The following is a 20,150-nucleotide window of genomic DNA, read 5'->3' as shown; positions in this document are numbered from 1 at the left end:
CAGACACAAGTGCTGGAAAACGGCCATCGGAAGCAATTTGGATTTACTTTATTTAAAATGTTGGGCCCCGCTCATCACACAAGCTTTATCGGTTTTATAAATTATATTATTCTTTGGTGTTAAGGGATTTTATTTTGTTTTTTACTATATTGACTCTCACTTTCCTGTCAATCCGTTTGGCTGGTTTCACCTAAAAAATATATTCCTGTGATGGATTTGTTTCTTCCTCGTTTCCATCACAACCTCCCCTTTCTTTTCTTTTTTACTTTCATCAGTTCCCCCCCCCCCCCCTTTTCTCTCTGGTTCTTCTATTCTATCTCTTTTTTTCTCTCCTTCTCTCTGCTGATGGAAGGGATTGTCAGGGATTATTAATATGGCAGGTGAGCCAGCCCAGCTGCTACCTGAGTGAGTGTGTCTGTGTGTGTGTGTGTGTGTGTGTGTGTGTGTGTGTGTGTGTGTGTGTGTGTGTGTGTGTGTGTGTGTGTGTGTGTGTGTGTGTGTGTGTGTGTGTGTGTGTGTGTGCGAGGGTGGAGAGCGTTTCGGCAGCAGCTGTCTCACACACACGGACCCATCCACGCACATCACTCATGCATACCCTGTTTGGCACACTTTAACAAAGATATTTCAGACAAATCATATTTTTTTCGCTAGATCTTTATTGATGTTCTCGCTCATGTTCAAAGAAGCTCTACTACTAAGAAAATAAAAAAAAACACCCTTGACGCCCCTTGAAAACACACTTATATTACTTCTATCGACTGGTATCGTGTGTACTGGCTGCCTCTCACGTCGCCTGTGCAATTTCAACGCCAGCCCCTGGAACTCATAGCTCATCTATTCCCTTGTATATAAGCCCACACCTCATGATTCCTCCTATATTGTGCAGCTCCCATTGATCCGTATTGACCCGGCCCACGGTAATATAACAGAAGGAGCACGGGCCGCTCGCTGGTGGGCGGTGTGGAAAGGGAGACGTCTGGGTGAATGGATGGGGGGGGGGGGCCGGGGGTTATCGGGACAATGGGAAGGGACGCGGGCCGCGCCGGGCGGGGAGGTGTCTGGCCCCTTTCACCAGAACTCAGGCATGACTGTGGCCGGTCGCAGCAGGGCCACCTGAGCTGATTGGGTGCAGGTTCCCCCCCCCCACGACCCCCGTTTACCTGAGCGCCGCCTTTATCTCCGTGCGGAGCGGTGAATGGTGCCTAATGGGTCCGTCAGGCGGTGGACGGACGCCCGGAGAATTAAGGCGGGTGGGGGGGTGGGGGGGCTCCGACAGAAGACAAGGGGGCAGCTGATACGCTGGATGGGGGGGGGGGGGGGGGGGAGAGTTGAAACACCTTGAAACTTTTTGTGACTCTTTCATGGCGCTTACAGGTTTTGTATGTTTTTGAGAAAACTTGTTGAATTTAAAAGATTTCTGCCGATCAAAAAAGGATACAAAAATGATTTAAACAATTGTTAAATTAGTAATTACATTTTTATAGTGATTATTATACAGATCAGTATAAATTATTATTCAGATAAGTATTTATATGTATACAAAGATTAAATATTGCATGCATACATACACACATACACAAATACACACACACCTATCGTGGCCAGTTATTATAAATCCAATGTAGAACACAGCCGTTGCAAAAGAAAGAGATCCACTTCGTTTATTTTCTGCAGATGAAACCAAGGTAGAATTGACTTTTCTTTCCTTAAGGAGCAATTTTGTGTTCACGCCTTGCAGCATTGTGAGCTGTATGGCAATAACAGATGTGGTTAAAACATTATTTTGTTAAGGAAAATCCCAACATGAGTTTGATAATGCCTCACTTAAATGAAACACAATCAACGGAAAGCAATAAAAATCGAGACAGTTTTCCCTGCGCAGGTGGCTGTCTGATGGTAACGCTCCAGATAGTTTACCAGACACTACGGACAGAGTCGTCCCTTTACCGACCCAGACTGCCTGTCCCAGCCCCCATTTAGGCTTTCATATGTCTTCATAACCAACAAGATCCGGTCTCGAGGAAATCTTCCCTGTTCTTCACCGGGATTTATTATTTACCCTTTAAAAATGGTTCAATTATTTATCACAAGACGTCGAATCGTTTTGTTGTGCTGTCTTAGGCACGATCTTACACCTCTCCAGAATAACTATGGTATATACATATATATATATATATATATATATATATATATATATATATATATATATATATATATATATATATTTAATGAACAATGATCTGTTATAAACGTGATATATATTTTGAAAAAAAGACTGCATCACCACAACGCTCTGTTACTAGGGCAAAAACCTTGAGTAAAAGGCTAGCCTCTCTCTTGAATCTATAACGGGCCCCGGGGCCCCTCCCCTCAGAGCTGACGATCCCGGAATATTACTCTCTTTCTAGGTGCAGGCCCGTCAAAAGACCAGAGGTTTAAAGCGGCGCATTGGCGCTCAGAGCACACTTTGCTCTTTTCAAATTCGGCCATTGTGCCCCGGTGAGATCAAAAAGACCTTTCAACATGTGGCCGCCTTCAATGAGCTTTCATGTCTTACCTCATTACTGGAAAACTTTTCTTTGATTGAGCCGGGTTCTGAGGCGAGTTTTGCTCCGCTCCACAATAAGGGGGGGCTGGACGACTTTGGCGCGCGGGACAATGAGGACGCAACAAAGATGTTGTCTCAAATCCCTCTTGAGATGCGGGCCCCCACACTTCACAAAGCAGCCCGGTGAATTACAGTAAGACCCCTAAAAGTGAGGCTTTGTAACTCCTCTGATCAGACTCTGCTCACGGCCGGCGCGGGGTAAATCCCTGCGGTTGGCCAGAGGAAATAAGGAAAACCGGAGGGGGAGACCGAAATGGATGAATAGATCCACACCATTTTCAGTCACCTTTGCAGAATCCATAAAGATGGCAGGCTTCAGGTTTGAGGCGGTAAAACTTGACCTAAAAATGTGAAGGGGGATTTTTCCTTTTGGTTTAATTATAGTGCAGTCAACAAAAGCTTATAATCACATCTCTCTGACTTCAATAAACGACACAGTTGCTCAAAAATGTAAATGCTTTATTCTTACAATTATAACGGGGATAATCAGCGTTTTTTTTTCTTTTCTCGGCCGAACATTTCATGTCAGGGCAACCATATTTTTTTCCAATTATTTTTGGGGAAATGGAGCAAACACGGGCCGTGAGTGATTCCCTGAGTATACACAAACCTCTGAGAGACGGAGAATTGGGCTGGAAAAGCCCAGCCAGAGAGAAGTGGTGCTTCACTGATCATCAGCCCGTCTCTGAGGTAACCACTTTTGACCTCTCTCTCCCTTTCTCTCTCTCTCTTTCTCTCTCCCTCTCCTTTCTCTCCGTCTCTTGTCCCCCCCCCCCCCTTCTTTTGTGCTGTCCGTCTGTATGTCTGTCTCTCTGTCTTGCTGGGCTCCCATCTAGCTTTCTCTGCCCTCTTTTCTGCCTCTCCTTTATGAATTCATTTCCCCCTCTGGTTCATTTGAAGTGTTTTCCTGAAACACGTTTTATCGTCTTTCCACTTGTAAGAACTGCTTTATAGGTCCGGGTAATTGCATCCCACAAAAGCATATTTCCCACCAAAGTCAATATAAATATTGGAAGCGATAAACCGTGAGACCTTGGCAATGGAGAAAATTAAAAAATAAATGAACTGCACCTTTTGTGGTTTTTCCATGCAACAATTTTTTTCTATTAAGCCCACAGCCAATAAGAGCTGAGCTTTTGTTCCTGTTATCACACTTTGTTCATTTGTCTCCCGGCCGGAAAGCCATGTAAAGATAACGCATGGCTATCATCTGGATGGTCTTATCGTAAGTTGTGCGACATGCAGCACCCCCCTAGTCGCTTTTATGCCAGCCAGGCAGTAGGAAGCGATGGTTGACTTTAGTTACACATGTCCTTGCCATTAACTCCAACAAAAGAAACATGGACAAAAACAAAAACTCCAGATATTTATGAGAGTATTTTGCATGCTAAGAGGTACCGATGGGGTACCCATCACAAAATGTGTTTTATTAGCTTCCAATTCTTAAGCAGAGATCATCCAGCCCGTATATGCTTTATTTGTCACTGGGGGGGTCACTAGAATGGCCCCACTTGAAGTGAAAGACATTTTATTTTGCTTTGGAAAGTGTAAACCGGAACATCGTTAATGTGTTTGCTCTCCCACTAATCGTGATCACAGCAAACGCCATTGCCTCAAAGAAGTGCTCTGCAGTCCTCACGTTTATTTGTTTGTTTCTTTGGAGGGTGTGAGAAGTTGTGGAGCTCAGCTGTAGTGAACATTGGACTGTGTCTGGGGGGCGGGGTTTGAGGAGGGGAGGGGGCAGACTCTCCAGAAGGGAGGCTTTGGCTTTATGCGAGAGCTAGGAAGCTAGCAAACAAGTTAGCTAGCACTGCAGCGTTCGGGGGTCGGGTGTGTGGCTGGTGGTGGCGGGGCGGGGGGAGGGGGGAAGGGGGGTGCGGCGGGGATTCATTTAGCCAGGCATAGCTGCTCTTGTTTGTGGTTGTCCCTGACAGCATCGCCAACGCCGCTCCAAAGCACCTGTGTTTGCTCACTAGCTTTCCCCCAATCTGCTCGAAAAATGCTGTGAGCATGTCACATGGCGGCAAGATAGCCCGGGCACCATGGGAATACAAAAGCCGGGGCTTTTAGAACAGTTAATCATTAATGGAGGCCTCTCTTTTGTTCCCATTCAGCTCCACACTGACAGAGGCTTTGATATTTCATATTGCAGCCAGGTACGTCAAACAGGAAAGTGCCTTTTAAGGTCCGAGTAGTGTGTTGAAAGTAGACGGTGGGCCGCCATTGAAAAGTTTCCATCGAATCAAAGCCCCGCACATCTGTAGAGGATAAGAAGAACACACAAGGTTAAGCTCTCTCTTTATATTAGTTCCTTTTGAAAACATCTTGCAGGAATATCGTCACAAAGTTATTGATTGGGCTCTATAACATAATTGAGTCAAGCTGCCGCATAGTGCAGCGTGCATTTTAATACACATTAAAATGCAGTTTCATACATTTTTATTAACCCAGTTTCCCAAAAAATGACCATAAACTGAACAAGTCTTTAAAGCCAAGAACAAGTCAACTCGGCCCATAATTAATTAACAGTCCCCGGACCTGGAGTTTACCCTCCATCTTGAACTGTTAATGAAAGTACGAGACTCATTTCACGCCTGTCAAAGAAGGCTTTAGGACAAAAAAAAAAGGCAGTGCATGAACTCGCTCTCACAAAGCAGGGCCGCATTTATCTTAAGGGGAAATTAAGTTTACACAGGCCCATTCTTGTAACCCGGTAAAAGGGCCCAAGACAAACTCTTATCTCTCCTTCACCTCGGCATGCCAATGGTTCTTTATTGAAACTCAGTCTTGACCCCACCCTCACCCCCGGAAAGCTAACAAGTACTGTAAGGGATCTGGAGAGGGGACGGTGGGACCACAAACATTTAGAGCTGAAGAAACGCAGAACAAGAGCCGGCAAAGTGGGCACTCAGCGCAGGATGCTCTGTGCTCGGCAGGTCAATCATTAACACGGCGCATTTAGCCATATCTGCTCTCCTCTGCGGCCCGTCTGGAGATAGATGAAGGTTGTGGTGCCGTGGAGTGGAGCGAGAGACTCCCACTCACTATGTGCTTTGGCAAACACAGGCAGGTTTGCTTTATGTTTCTGTATAGTTCTCAGAATAACTCTCAGGGTTGAATCTCAGGGTTAGAAAACCTGCTCAAGGGCTGATTACCTCGGATCGTTTCACGATACGATATATGCCAGCGATTAAAAGATGCAATTTGCTGCAAAATCTGTACTTTGTACTACAGCAGCAAATATTTAACAACAACTGAAAATAGTAATATTGAGACATAGTTGTTGAAATAGTTTATATAGTATATTATAGAATTGTAGTATGGTATAGTAGATTCAAATTACACACAAAACGTTTAAACATTGTATTCAGGACAATGTTCTCCAATGTATTGTGCTCAGACAGGTCAAAATATTACCCAAAACAGTACCAAAACATGTCGATATATATTTTTCAATTACAAAAGCTCCCTTATACAGGGCTATCAAAGGACTTTTAGAACCGTCCATGTGGTGCGGGTCATATGTGAACACCACGTTGCTATAAATCACGTGCGGCTTGACGTCCACCGCCGTGCGTTTATTTGCTAACCCTGGTCACAGACGATAAGAGCCATGGCTGTCCTCAAACCGCAGCCCACCGTCATCTTTCTCACAACCCATTTTTTTTCTTTTCACCCTCCTCCCAACACACTGAACACAGGGCAGCCCACAACAAGTGGAGGACAAAGAGTCCAAAACATAGGTGCCGATAAATCCTCCTGCCTCGGCCATAAGGAAATAAATTAGCCTGACTTGAGTCAAAAGGATGGGCTTAACAACTGTATGCTTTAAACAAAGGTTCCTGTTTCAGTAGAGAAGGTGGCTGATGGATGGCTTGGCAAACATAGTTGACATACCTGGGCCATGCCATCGGCCGGTCACAACCTGGGACTGAGAGGTGCACTTTGTCTGTGTGAGTCAGTGTGCATGTGTGTGTGTAAGTTTGTGTTTGTGTTTCTGTGTGAGTCAGTTTGTGTTTGTGTGTGTGTGTGTTTCTGAGTCAGTTAGCCACATGAAATGGCATCAACGCAACCCCCCACAATAACAAACGTCATCATCGAATACGATGGATAGCCATAAGCAAGTAAGTAAGAGTCAGTTTGTGTGTGTGTGTGTGTGTGTGTGTGTGTGTGTGTGTGTGTGTGTGTGTGTGTGTGTGTGTGTGTGTGTGTGTGTGTGTGTGTGTGTGTGTGTGTGTGTGTGTGTGTGTGTGTGTGTGTGTGGGCGGGCGGGCGGGCGGGCGGGCGGGCGGGCGGGCGGGCGGGCGGGCGGGCGGGCGGGCGGGCGGGCGGGCGTGCGTGCGTGCGTGTGTGTGTGTGCGAGAGAGAGTTTCAGTGTGTATGCGTGTGTGTGTGTACGTGTATGCTTCTGATTGCATGTTTGTGTGCACGCACATGAAGTTGAATATGCATTGTGTGTGCGTGTGTGTGTGCTCGTCTAAGCCGCCTCTGAGCAGGCCTATGCACACGCACGCGCGCCACTGTGTGCATTGCATCCGTGTCCGTCTGTGAGCATGCATACATGCATGCATGCTTGGTTGTTATGGCTGTGAGCCTCATTCGTATGTTTTCGGACCTTCCCTGGCTATGTGTGCACCGCTGGGGGAATCCTCCCTCCGTCGAGCAGTTTGTAAGAGACACAGCCTCCATGAATCCCCTCCGTCCATGTATTGGATATGCAGTCCTGCCAGGACGCCGTCGATCTGTCCTCAGGGAGCCCGCATCTCAAAACACTCAAACAGTCTGGGTGTGCCGATAAGCACTGGGCTGGAATTATATTCCCAAAATCCCACATCCTGGTAGAGCGTGCTTCCATTGCATTTTAAAACACATCTACTTGTGTGTGTGTGTGTGTGTGTGTGTGTGTGTGTGTGTGTGTGTGTGTGTGTGTGTGTGTGTGTGTGTGTGTGTGTGTGTGTGTGTGTGTGTGTGTGTGTGTGTTTGTGTGTGTGTGTGTGGGGGGGTGTGTGTGGGGGGGTGTGTGTGGGCAGGGGGTGGGGTTGGGGGTCTGAAAGTCTGTCCCCGGTAGTCTCGCAAATCAGACTTTAGATTAACATCTTTCGTCTGATGGCAGATGAGCTCAAATCTGGGTGAGCGGGGCGCTACCTTTTCGCTCGCTTCAAATGTAGTTCCACCAATCGTGTGGCTGGGGGGCGGGGATCTGTGGACTGGCGACACACGGGTTAGGTCTCTACTGGAGACAACCTGACCGGCGCAACCACAACAAATGTCATACAGCTGACCGTAAATCTGGGATCCAGGTATCCCTTTGTCGGTGTCCCTCCATGGCCGACAGCAAGCGGAAACTCGGCCAGCACTGGTAGACTAAACTTTTTCCCGTATAGCTGGCGGGAAGAGAAGCTAAACGACCTGGACGGACACCAAGGCCCTTAGACAAAGGGTCGGTAAAGGTTTCAAATACAACCTTGTTAAAAACATAGGAAGACGTTTTTAAAAACGGTATTCGTCTGCAATGCAGCCTTCCCGATGTAGAAATACATGAGTTAAAAACTTAGTTTGAAACCTCCATCCTGCAGTGGAGAATGAGTTCTTCTTTGGAAGAATATATCGGTAAGAAAACAGGGACAACTGTGGAAGTCCGCCCCTGAGCAGCTACAGCACGGGCAAACCTCCGGGTCCGAGATCCGTCCCCAGAAACGGCCTTAGAAAAGCATTTACCGATGACTCTCACTGTAATGAGTATGTTAATTATTAAGGATATTATTATTATAGATTATTAATATATAATATAATTACATCCATTATTAATAATTGGAGTTACCTTTTTTGTTAGATTAAAGATTCAATATTGAGATCACACAATGTAAACAATAATGTGGATGAAATGGGAGTATGCGCTGGGTACTGGGTGCAGTCCCACAGTCAGTGGGAGCGTGGGAGACTGGCGTCCTGGCGTCAGAGGTGAGCCCTCGACGCAGGACAGCCAGGAATGTGGAGCGGACTCGCCTAGCCCCTTCAAGCATGTGTGTCAGAGGTGTTTACAGGGTGCTGACATCCATGCATTGGCAAGGAAAGGTCATTTGAAGGAAGACTATGTCGGATTGAGTCGTTTTTACTGCTAAATGGTGGACGATTAATTGAGGGACAGATTATGTATTGTGAATTAGGTAAATAGTGTATTAAAATACAAATTTATATTGTTTTCAAAGATATTTGTATGTATTTTTTTTATGCTATTTTTTAATAGAAACATTTGAAGTATAACAATTTGTTTACTGGTTTTAAGAAAAGCCTTAAATCGGTTTTATTAAAACAGTCATTTCAATTTCATAATTAACCCTAATCTATATTAATGACTTGCTTTCCTCCCTTTAAACACAACTATAATTGTACATGTTTGCATTGGATTCAGTATTTTAATGCTAATTAATTACACACAATTATGATTGTGTAACCAATTCATATTAATATTGTTAGAAGGCTTTTTGTAATTCTGTACAATATAATTATCATTTTCTTTAATAAAATTATATTATTTTGTTGTTTTCTTAAGCAAGAAACTTAAATCTTATCATAATGTTTTATTTTGTTGTTTGCTTGAACAAGAAACTTAAATCCTTTAATACTTTTAGAAATAATAGTTAATTTGGCCTATTTCATCCCGTGGCAATACTCTATTTAAATATTAACAGGCAATCAATGTTTATTAATAATAAAATAACAATGTTTATCAATAATAATGGCACAAAGAAGGTGTTAGAATTTTTTCTAGTTTGTATTTGTTGAAATTAAGGAAGGCCTAAAATAAAATAAACAAGTTAAACCTTCACCTGTTGTTTTACAAATGATGGAGCATTATGTTGTTTGTGCTTTTTCGAGAAATGTGAGCATGCTTCTCCAAGCTTTTAAAATGCTGTCATTGGGTTTGTATTTATATTGTGCACTTTATTTGACAGAAAATGTTTTACTCCTGATATACTTAATAATAACATTTGGTTTGGTTTCATTTAATTTTCATTATTTGGTTAAAAATTTTACCAGACAAGCTGTAAAAGGGAGTGATAGTTACCCTTATTTTACACAGGCAAATTTCTCAAAAACAACCTAAAGACAATCGATTCCACTAAACTCGTTTTTAAGAATGAATCATTTTGCATGTCTACACGACTGACTTTCTCAAAGTGTTTCCGTCTTTCTTGCCGGTGTGGACACGAAATATCCAGTTGCCTATACTGACCTCAGGCTGAACCTGTAAAATATGGGCACTCTATATTAACAGTAATTACAACCTTCCTAATAACGTCAGCATTGCTGTTGCAAACACAAGGGCCATTGACTCACTTTACTTTACTGAGGAGGTACCATTTCCTCTGAACAGTTTGCCTGAAGGCTAACCACAAGCCTGTCAATCCATCTTCCTGACTGACAGGTCGTACCTATGACCACCCACTGAGCGCCATGGACATGGAAATGCCCTGGTCACAGTCTCTCAACCTTAAAATTGCAACAAGGTCACAAAACACATTAAGTGCCGCATCACATCTACAACACAGCTTCATGAAATCCACATGGAGCACCTTAAAAAATCCTTTTACCGGCCAGAATGCTACAGGTTTCCACAAAACTGATAGCGCCTGAGGTAATGGGAGGTGTGTTGTAAGTTTCCTATGACTCACAGGTTGTTCTCCACCCTTAAATGCCCGCAGATTGTAGGTTGTAGTGAACTTAAAAACCAAGTCCTCTCAACTCATAAATTACACGGCCGTAGACAACCTTAAGCGGTGTTGAAATGGCTCGAACCCTTTTCTCCGCTTTTTTTCACTGCTGGCGGGGCGTGAAGCTGGGAGCACCACCCAGAAGACTGCCCTGGCTCTCCCAGGCCACGCAATAGCAGAGCTATTCATCCTGCCCCACCTGATCTTTGACACGTTGGCTACGACGGTGGAAGCAGGTTAGAGGTGGAAACAAACTCCTATTGTTTCTGGAGAAGAACAAGGCATTGCACCCGGAGGATTTAATATCTATTTTTTATGATGATAAAGACAAAAACTTTTCATTAGAGACGATGTATGATTTCATATAAAGAACCGCTTTCCAGGAACGTGGCTTATCCCATCCTCTCCTGCAACAGCATCTCAGTTTAAAATATGTTTTCATAGATTAAGGGCTTAGTCGTTGAGTTGTTGTGAAATTGTACAAAGGCTGTCTGATTAAAATCAATGCCACTTGAAATCTGTGTATGTCTATAAAATGTGTAAATGTATATAATGTATAGATTTATTTATAGTTTTATCTGACCTTTTGTTCGTTTTTTTATTTTTAGTAAGTAGTAAAGTGATAGCTTTTCCATGGAACCAAATTCTTAGTTTTGTTTTTCACTCTGTTTATAATGGCACACGACTAGTAGAAATCAACCAGGAGCCTTTGCAGAGGGGGATGGGTTTATGTGTGTGTCTTTGTGTGTGTATTTGTTTGTGTGTTTGTGTCTGCATGCACTTATTGGTTTGCTGTCTATTCAAACATGCCTTTAGACATTATCATTACATCTCATTAATATCTATTTTTATATATTCCCGAGTCATCTTTTACATCGAGTCGAAACAGCAAGTCAACGCGAGTCACAATACAAACACCATAGTGAGAATAGGGCTTCATTACAACCAGAACAAAGTCAACCTAAATCCAAATGCAAACCGACAAAACCAAAACAAAGAGGGCACAATATGGAGCCATGCCTTCACTAGAGCCACTACAACCCGCCGTGTTTGCTTGCTCTTCTGACTGGAGTTGTCATTAGGTCATATAAACGCCACATCTCATTTCTTCTTCAAGTGCCTTCTCCCAACAGTATTCCACTCCGGGGCCGCCACTCTCAGAGTGTTCTGCCATCGGTAGCTTAAAATGGCGGCGTTTTACTATTTACCACACGTTGGGCTTTGCTCTACCACCCAATTTCAATCCTGGCCTTCTTTCTTTGTCCTTTTTTCCTTTCTAGAAGCGTCCCTGCTCTCTACCAATGAGATGCTAAAGCGACGGCACATGCAAAGAGCCCTCTGGTATCGTAATCGCACTCTGTGCTTGACTTGTGCTGCTCTTCCTTCAGAAGAAAGGAAGGGTCAGGCGCTGTTCCCCTCCCCGTCCTCCAGCCTGGCCTTTCATGTTAAAGCGATTGGGCCCCGGACCCCGTAAACGAGCGCACATGCGTAGGTGACCGAAGATGCGTACTCCGATAACCTGCTCGGCCGACAACAACGGCGTAGCATCCTTCGATAAATGACCATACAGTATGGGCGGGTATTGAAAGGGGGGGAATTAAAAAGTATAGGGCAGCTGGCCTCTTATCTGGCCTGGGGAAGGAGAAAACAGCCAACAAAGGGAGGCCTAGCACTAAGAGGCTTGATGCATGGGAAAGCCATGGGCCAGCCATTGTGGCTGCCCTTCTGCTGAGCAAATAGTCCAAACTGTTCATTCCCCATCTCCCATTCTCTCGCCGGTACATTGTTTGTGTCCTTGCATTTCATTCTGACTGGGGAAGATTGCTCTCAGGGCCAGTGAGCAAACAGTCCAGAAAAGAGCCGGCTATCTCCTGCCGTTCCCAGGAGAACTAGCATTTTTATTTCAGCTCCAAGCTGTCAAAGGATTGGAGAGTTTATGTCAGGATCCTGAATTAATTGCTTTAAGCCTTGGGGCCGATGCCGGCGTTTCTTTTTTTTTTAGCACCAAATGTTCGGTAAAATGTTTCCTACCAAATTATACAGCCGCCACCAATGCCACTCCCAGTCGCCAAACATTTGGTAGTGGATACATACAAGATGAGATTGTGCGACACAAATGATGCCTTTAGTTGTTGTGACAGCACAATGGTATGAATAGTGATGGGCTGTAACACGGCTGTCCAGGATTTGGTAGAATGAAGGCAAACAGAAAACTTTTGTGCGTGTGTGTGTGTGTGTGTGTGTGTGTGTGTGTGTGTGTGTGTGTGTGTGTGTGTGTGTGTGTGTGTGTGTGTGTGCCTTTCCTCAAGCTCTCCACAACAGTAGGTAGATACACGAGCCAAGCTTGGCAGATAAATATGTAGGCTTACAGATGCGTCAATAAACCATAGCTTTTAGGGACATTTGGTGGACCAGGCTTTACGGCCACCAAACCAATCCACCAAACTGCCAAACTTACTTCAGAACAGTCTGCCATCCTCAGATGCCTCCCTCGCCACCTTTTACTTTTACAAACTTTAGATACTGCTTCTTAAATTTGCGTCAACAACCGCGGCAAATATATGCAAAATGTGTTTCCGCAGCCAAGTTAACAAAAAACATAGGGCGGACAACCACTCCTTTTCAGACAGCCTTGAAACAGAATCCATGTAAGGAAGATGCAACTTTACTGGTTAAATTGTGATATTGCTGTATTTCCTCTGAATATAAAAAAATATATTCTAACGTTACACAGGACACATTTGGGTCGCAGACAGCACTCCCTCTCGTACGCCTCCTCAGAACGCAGAGACATAGTGTCATCGCGCTAGTGGTGAATGAGCAGGTGGTATTTTTCATTTCCCGTCTATCAGCACACAAGCACTGGCAATGAAACACACAAGTTCTCACAGTTCTGTCAGTACCAATTTTTACAGAGACACGCGTCAATAACTGCTGCTCGAGCCGCCATCTGGACCTTTATACAAATACTTATATTTGCATTTAAAAGACACCGGTAATGCTTCACTGTGGCACAATCGTGTTTGTATAGATTAGTCCTTTAGCAAACTATCTTTGAATAAACGGAACTATAATAATAACATAAAGCGGTCAGAACCCTGATCACAACATCATAAACAAAATTCACTGCAGCTGACATGCAAACCTTAGTTTGCATGCGATGGATACATGAAGTTTTATTTGCATCAATATACAGACGCAACTGTTTCCGACATTGTGACCGCAAGTCATGTGAAGTCTATCAAATCCCAATACATTTCATTACTGTGCCCTTAAAAGATTCCTAGAAATACTTGATGCATGACAATTGAATCTGCCATACAATTTAGATTTTATTCTCTATCATGTTGTATCATTGTAACGGTGCATCGTTGTGGCGATAATAACAATAAATCTTCCTGTTGACTCCTTAATCTGAACGGATATTAAATGGCAGTGGCTGCATGCGGCTCTGTCACTGTGGTGCAGGCGAGGGTTAAATAGTGTGTATCAAGGGACCACTCGGCGTCGGTGGAACCTCGCCGCCCTCATCCCTCACCATAATCTGCTCAACAGCCCTTTCGACACCATCCCCCCGATCCTTCAACCGAGCCTCAGCCTCTCCATGATGAACGACATTGCCATTTATATAGGATTAAAATGGGGATTAATTTGATTCAAGTCCGGCTATGGGAATTAATTAGAGGGCTGACAGTGGTGATACCCGTTGGGTGCAATGTAATTTGAATGGCCCCCATGGAAAAATATGTGGGGGACATGGGGAGGGATGGGGGGGGGGGATGGAAGTCTTTAAAACAGAAGGGGTTGCTGTTCGACCACTTAACTCCTGCTTTATTGGCTCTTGTACAAGGACCCCTCATGGCTGTTGATTGGTTGTGATCGGATTTATTGTGGCCTGTCATTTAGGGCGTGTGGTGCAACAAGCAGGGAAGTGATGTAAATGACAAATTCTCACCTGAAACCATGATGAATGCCATAACCAAAGAAACAAAGACTGACATATAGAGAGGACCTAGTAAAAAAAAAAGGCCATCCCTAAACCTCAACCATAGCCATAATCTGCATGGATCACGGAACCGTTCTCGACACTCGCATAACCATGGGGCAGAACAAACACCAGTTCCTCACACTGATTTGGCTCTCGCTCACGCGGTATTAAAATGAGCACATTATTTGAATGTCAGTGATTCTCATGAATGTTGAAAGGGCATATCTATTGCGACCATTCCTGACAAGCAGCCCCGTTGTAAAAGGAAAGGCATTAAATTCAACTCTAACGCAGATTACAGAATTCACCTCTGCATAACACCATTCTGGCATTCAGTAAATTGGACAAGTGCCGCTGTGAAATAGCCTATCACACCGCCGCTGTCTGCATAGAGGGAACATGTGCAGGACAAAATATTGCGTAGTTTGTTATTCCGACGACCACACTGGGGCCGCGCAGGCTTGTTTGCATTGGCTGGGCTAGGAGATTGGATCGGGGGTTTAAATGAATCACTGGCGGACCATGTTTATAGGTTTCATTAACTTTTAATGACTTGAGTGTCCTTCGCCATGATTGGCTGGCGTGGCCCTGCCCCGGCTTCCCGGAGCCGTTTGAAAGGAGGGAAAGGGTGGGATATTGGAAGGAAGCTGGCGTCGGCGCTGTGGACATGTGCCGCTGAATGTTCCCTGCCACCGCGGAGGGTAGGGGTCAGACAGGGGCTGTGGCACTGTGTTATTCACGCAGGCGCAGCACGCCTCAAGGGGAATCACACAGGAGGAGGACACCGCGCGCATCACCTGATCACCTGATCGGGGCCTGGCAGGGGCTGCTGCCGTATGGCGGGATGTCAAAGGCTAGCAGAGTACGTTCACATTTACATTCAGGGCGTTTAGAAGAGGTTTTATCCAAAGCGAACTGACAATAGGTACATCGTCATAAGAAAGTGAAAGAGATGTCATGGAAAACTTATGAACAAAATGCATGCATATAATTTGTTTGTGTGTGTGTGTGTGCTATCTGTGTGCGTGTACGTGTGCTTCTTATACATACTAACGCCCAACATGCAAATACCAACATACGGCACAAGAAAGGGAGAAACATGTTATTCTGTCAGCCCTAGCCAATTGCTAATTTCCTGTTTGGTGCATCTTTCATCTTGATGGGGCGGAAAGAGCACTTTCCTGCATGGTTGATCATACGTGTATTATCTCCTGATGATCGTCACGTTCCTTCTAAGGGGCTGATCTTGTCCTGTGCGCGGGTGGCTCAGCCTCACTGCCACACACCAGGGGAATGACACCCGGCCTCTCCCCTCATCCATTTGATCTGTCGCTGATCGATACCGAGACGGAGCACCCGGGCTTTGGAGAGACGCTGATTTTGAATTTCCCTCTCCTCGTATTTTTCCGCCGGAGCAATCATGATCACATTTTTTATTCAGAAACAAATTGCTAGATGGAGGCTCTGTGATGAGGGGCGGGGGGGGAGGATGGAATCCTCCCTGCATGATGAATGACCTAAGCAAAGTAAACACAGACCGTCAGGTTTGCAGTGGCCCAAACCTCTAGGGGCCCAAATGTACCTTCACTAAAGGAACGGTCATTGTTGATGCAGACATAATTTTCACCTATTCCTCCTCCCCCCTCTCTCTCTCTCTGTCTCTCTCTCTCTCTCTCTGTCTCTCTCTCTCTCTCTCTCTCTCTGTCTCTCCCTCTCTCTCTCTCTCTCTCTCTCTCTCTCTCTCTCTCTCTCTCTCTCTCTCTCTCTCTATTTCCCTCCATTTCTCTGTTCCTGCTTTGTCCCTCTCCCTTTCAGCTTCATCGCTTCATGCAGTTTGAATTATGAGAAGGAATCTCACAGAGTCGTGTCATAGGAGTTCAGACACATCACAGCCAGTGGCCGCATTCCCACCTTGCCTGCACTCCCATCAAAATAATACAGCAAACACACACCCAGGCCTGGTATACAAACAATTCAAAGAACCGATGCTCTTAGATAAATGATCTTAGAGAAATCGAAATTAGACATAGACCTAGGATAATTTTCATATATAATAATGATTATTTAATCCAAATAATTTGAAAGAAAGACATACAAAATAAATATATATAATAATACCACAACCAAGTAACCATTGTTAAGCAGAGAAAATTGCATTGGTTCACACTCAGGGCTAGGCCTACAATATATTTAAAAGATAAATAATAAATCATAATTTACTCTTTTACAATACACTTTTTCTAATGTTCAAGCTAAATAATTATGGCTTCCCATGTAATGCTGTTTTATAAAGATTTGAACTGTTTACATCTTTTATGTTAACAGAGTCATGTATACCTATACATATAAATATATATATATATATATATATATATATATATATATATATATTATTAATTACTTTTTCAAATAGCCTTCACATAACCTGGATAATCGTCGTATCGTTTGTTGAATCTAAAACTGCTGAATAAAGAAATTAGTCCTAACTCTGGGAATAGGCTATGCAATAAAAACATAGCAAATAACCTGCTTTATTTGTTATTAGCTCTTGCGGTAGGATACAAAGTTCAATGCTTGCCGGGTATTAATTAAAAACAATTTAAATGAAATGTATAGGCTATTAAAGCCTTAATCGTTACAGAAACACTGCTACTTCCTACCAGAGAAGGGTCATGGAAAAAACACATTTTCCCTAACTCTAATGAAAGGTACTACGTAATGATATTATTTTAACAAGGCCTATAAATCACTTTGATCATATAACTGTCCACAACTAGTTGTACCCTATGCCACAGGGAGGCAAACGTCTTCGTTAATTGACGCAGGGTGGTTGGACACGCTGCGTGTAAACCGTGACTGCCTAACTGCTGAGAAACCATGGGTGGCTTTGAGATTTGACTTTGTTGTCCCTTAATATACTGTGGGATAGCAGCTTCCCTTGCTAAGATATGGGATTAGGAGTATCTCTGGTGAAAGAGGAGTTAAGTCGCGCTACTGTGGACGGTCCCACCCCTGCAATAGGCTGGGACAGAATTACAGCTCGTTCGCCTGGTGTCCCGCCATCACCCGGGAGACCGCGCGCTACTTGGGTGTTCCAGCAGGCTTCACACAGCCACCACTAGTGGTGCAAGCACACACGGGCTTATCGGCTCCTGACATCCATTGAAGAGACAGAAATGGCCATAACTTAGCAAAAAGCCTAGATCGGGCCTGTCCATATATTTGGAAACAATGATTAGTTTAATCAATTAATTAAATTTAGCGTAATTTGCATGCATTATCAAAAAATGTAAATTTCCCTTGATATTTTAACGTATAAATCGACGACTAGGCCTAACTAAAGGCCTCAGTCGTGTGCATTTCAGCAACGATGCTATCAATAATGTTTCAAGCGCATAGCTTTAGTCGCTTTCCCAGGCGGCTTTCTGCATATGCAAGCCTTCATTGTGTTCCTGGGAGAAACGAAGAAAGATCGAAATGTCGGTCCCTTAATTAACAAATATGCAAATAAGATGACTTTTGAGATATACAGGGAAATCAGGTTAGCGGAGTAAAGGGATCAACAAGCCAGGCCAGCCCTCATTCTGTTGCCATAACAACAAACGAGCTTGCTTGAAGTTGAGACTGTGCCCAAAGACACATACAACTTTTATCTGGTCCTGTTCTAGCAACCCAGAAGTAGACCCGGCGGGCACACATGTGGGCCCGTGCACGTTAGGCCACCCCAACTAAGTCTAGCTTGAAAGGGGGCCCACATTTCACTTTATTTCTATAAGATCCCCTTAGAGGCACATAGGCCTATGTCAGTCTTGGTTTTCCTAGGCCTATATCTTATTAAAGAAAGGCAGAAGTTGGAGTTATTCATGACTGGCCCTCACAGATGTGCCGTGTTCTCTCTGCCCTTTTGGGCGTCCGGTGCAGATTGGGGTTGGTTGAATTTGAACCTGCAAAGGTCCAAAAGGCCATTCCCATTTCGCTCGGCACTGGAGGGGGTCTTGGCCGAGGTAATCCCATCTATCGGCGGATCGGGTGCAGAGCAAAGTCGGGATGCACTTGTTTAATCAAGTGAATTAAGCATGCCCAGGGCTTTCATTATTCTATGTTTTGATTGATCCCTTAACTGCACGATTCTTGCGCGAAAAAAAACATTAGCATTGAAATGAAATAGCGTTAAATAGCATCTTAATAGCGGTTGCCAAAAAAGGATGGCCTACATCAACAGCAAAAACAAAAGTTAGAATAGGAAAATAGTAACATATGAATGATTATGTAATATGATTATTAAAGTCATAATATTAATGCATTATATTAATAGCCTACATGTCTATGAATATTTGTAATAATCGAATCTTAATAATAGGCCTAATAATAATAATAATAGGCCTAATAATAATAAAAATATATAAATATAATAATAATATAATAATAAAAACAATATTAATAATACAATAATCCCAAAAAAGACAACGGCTCTAAAAAGAGGCCAGATTTACAGGAATCGAGGAAAAATCAATTTTGACAAAGGCCCATCCAAAAATAAATAAATCCACAATTAATATTGAGAGCGTTGCTTTTATCTCATTGAACTGAATACGTTCAAAGATTAGTCAATTGAAAATAAATTCTTCAAAACACAAATATTAATGCAATTGTAGCCCTATACATTTTTTTTTAAAAATGACCTCCTAAAAACGTCCATCACCCCGAATAAGCCGGTGGGGTTCGATTGATCGCAATATTGCATTTCACTGTTCAATGGATCAGCCCCGATGCCAATCAGCCGCTCAATGCGCGCCCCTTCCCTCACGGAAAAACAGAAGAAACCATAGCAGGCAATTTCCATCACAACCTGCAAATCATCTTCGCACCACCCTTTGTTGTGGAAAGCCAATAACGACGCACTCTTGACACTTTCTCAGCTCATCCTTTGGAAAGCATGCAGCATCAGTGCCGCTGCAAAGCAGGCCTACACACACTAGAAATGGCTAAATCGGAAACATATTTTAAAAACTAAAGAATAGAAATGCGTCCATACCTGTGCAAAAACAGTCGATGCTTGTTGTTGGCAAGCCACGGAAGCCCATCGGAGAGCCCCTGCCGTCTGCCTTCTGCAAAGGGCTCCAGACATCACGGCATTTATTTGAGCTCAAACTCTGTCACTGTTGACTTTAGCACAAAGCAAAGATTTCACTGCCCCGCTAGTTAAAAAAAAAATGATTATTTTACACAGATATCGATCAGTGTGCTATAAAAAAAATCAGCTTACCATTATATGTCTAAAATTAATAGAATGAATTGAATGTCTGTGTAAATTGACAGAGCTGTGAGGTCCTGAGTTTACACTTCTGCAATTTGGTGGTGCGTGTGTACTTTGCCATATACGTGGGCACGGCCTCCACTCCATTGTTTACTGGCTGTGTTTATTCGCAGATCACGGCTGTTTAAAGTACGATCTGTAAAGACGGGACTGGAGTATCAACGCATATTCAGGCCTGTGTGTGTTCAGAAGGCGAAGGAGGGGTGTGATTTGGTATACGGTCAGAAATACTTCGACGGTTTCAGGATTTCCACTGAAATAGACCACAGGGACGGGGGGGGGGGCGGGGGGGTGAGCAGGGCTGGGAATGTGGAGATTTTGATTCATTCCAGAGCTCCTCGACAACTATGTTATCTATTATGGATCAACATGGAGGGGCTCCGATTATTTTTAAATAAGGAGTAGACAATGGGACCCAATGGACTCTGAAGAGTGAAGTTAGAGCATCACATCAAGCAACCTCTGTTCTCAAATCAGCTCCCGTTCAATGAACGATTCTCTCTCGCCACGGGGGGATTTTTA

At 43.8% G+C, this 20,150-nt stretch overlaps 2 long non-coding RNA genes across 2 annotated transcripts in view; one reads left to right on the top strand and one right to left on the bottom strand.

Moving 5' to 3' along the window:
• LOC130382743 (uncharacterized) overlaps nucleotides 1-20,150 on the top strand; it is a 53,961-nt gene that overhangs the window by 24,578 nt on the left and 9,233 nt on the right. The window lies entirely within an intron of this gene.
• On the bottom strand, nucleotides 3,051-19,691 carry LOC130382742 (uncharacterized). The gene is made up of 3 exons (XR_008895614.1): nucleotides 19,578-19,691; nucleotides 19,347-19,477; nucleotides 3,051-4,866 (listed from the first exon to the last, which is right to left on the bottom strand). It is a non-coding gene; the product is annotated as an uncharacterized LOC130382742 (long non-coding RNA).

Source organism: Gadus chalcogrammus, chromosome 5, assembly GCF_026213295.1.
Source record: "Gadus chalcogrammus isolate NIFS_2021 chromosome 5, NIFS_Gcha_1.0, whole genome shotgun sequence".
NCBI classification, from domain to species: domain Eukaryota; kingdom Metazoa; phylum Chordata; class Actinopteri; order Gadiformes; family Gadidae; genus Gadus; species Gadus chalcogrammus.
The sequence above is the reverse complement of the archived record's forward strand: the minus strand, read 5'-3'. Positions and strand labels throughout refer to the sequence as shown.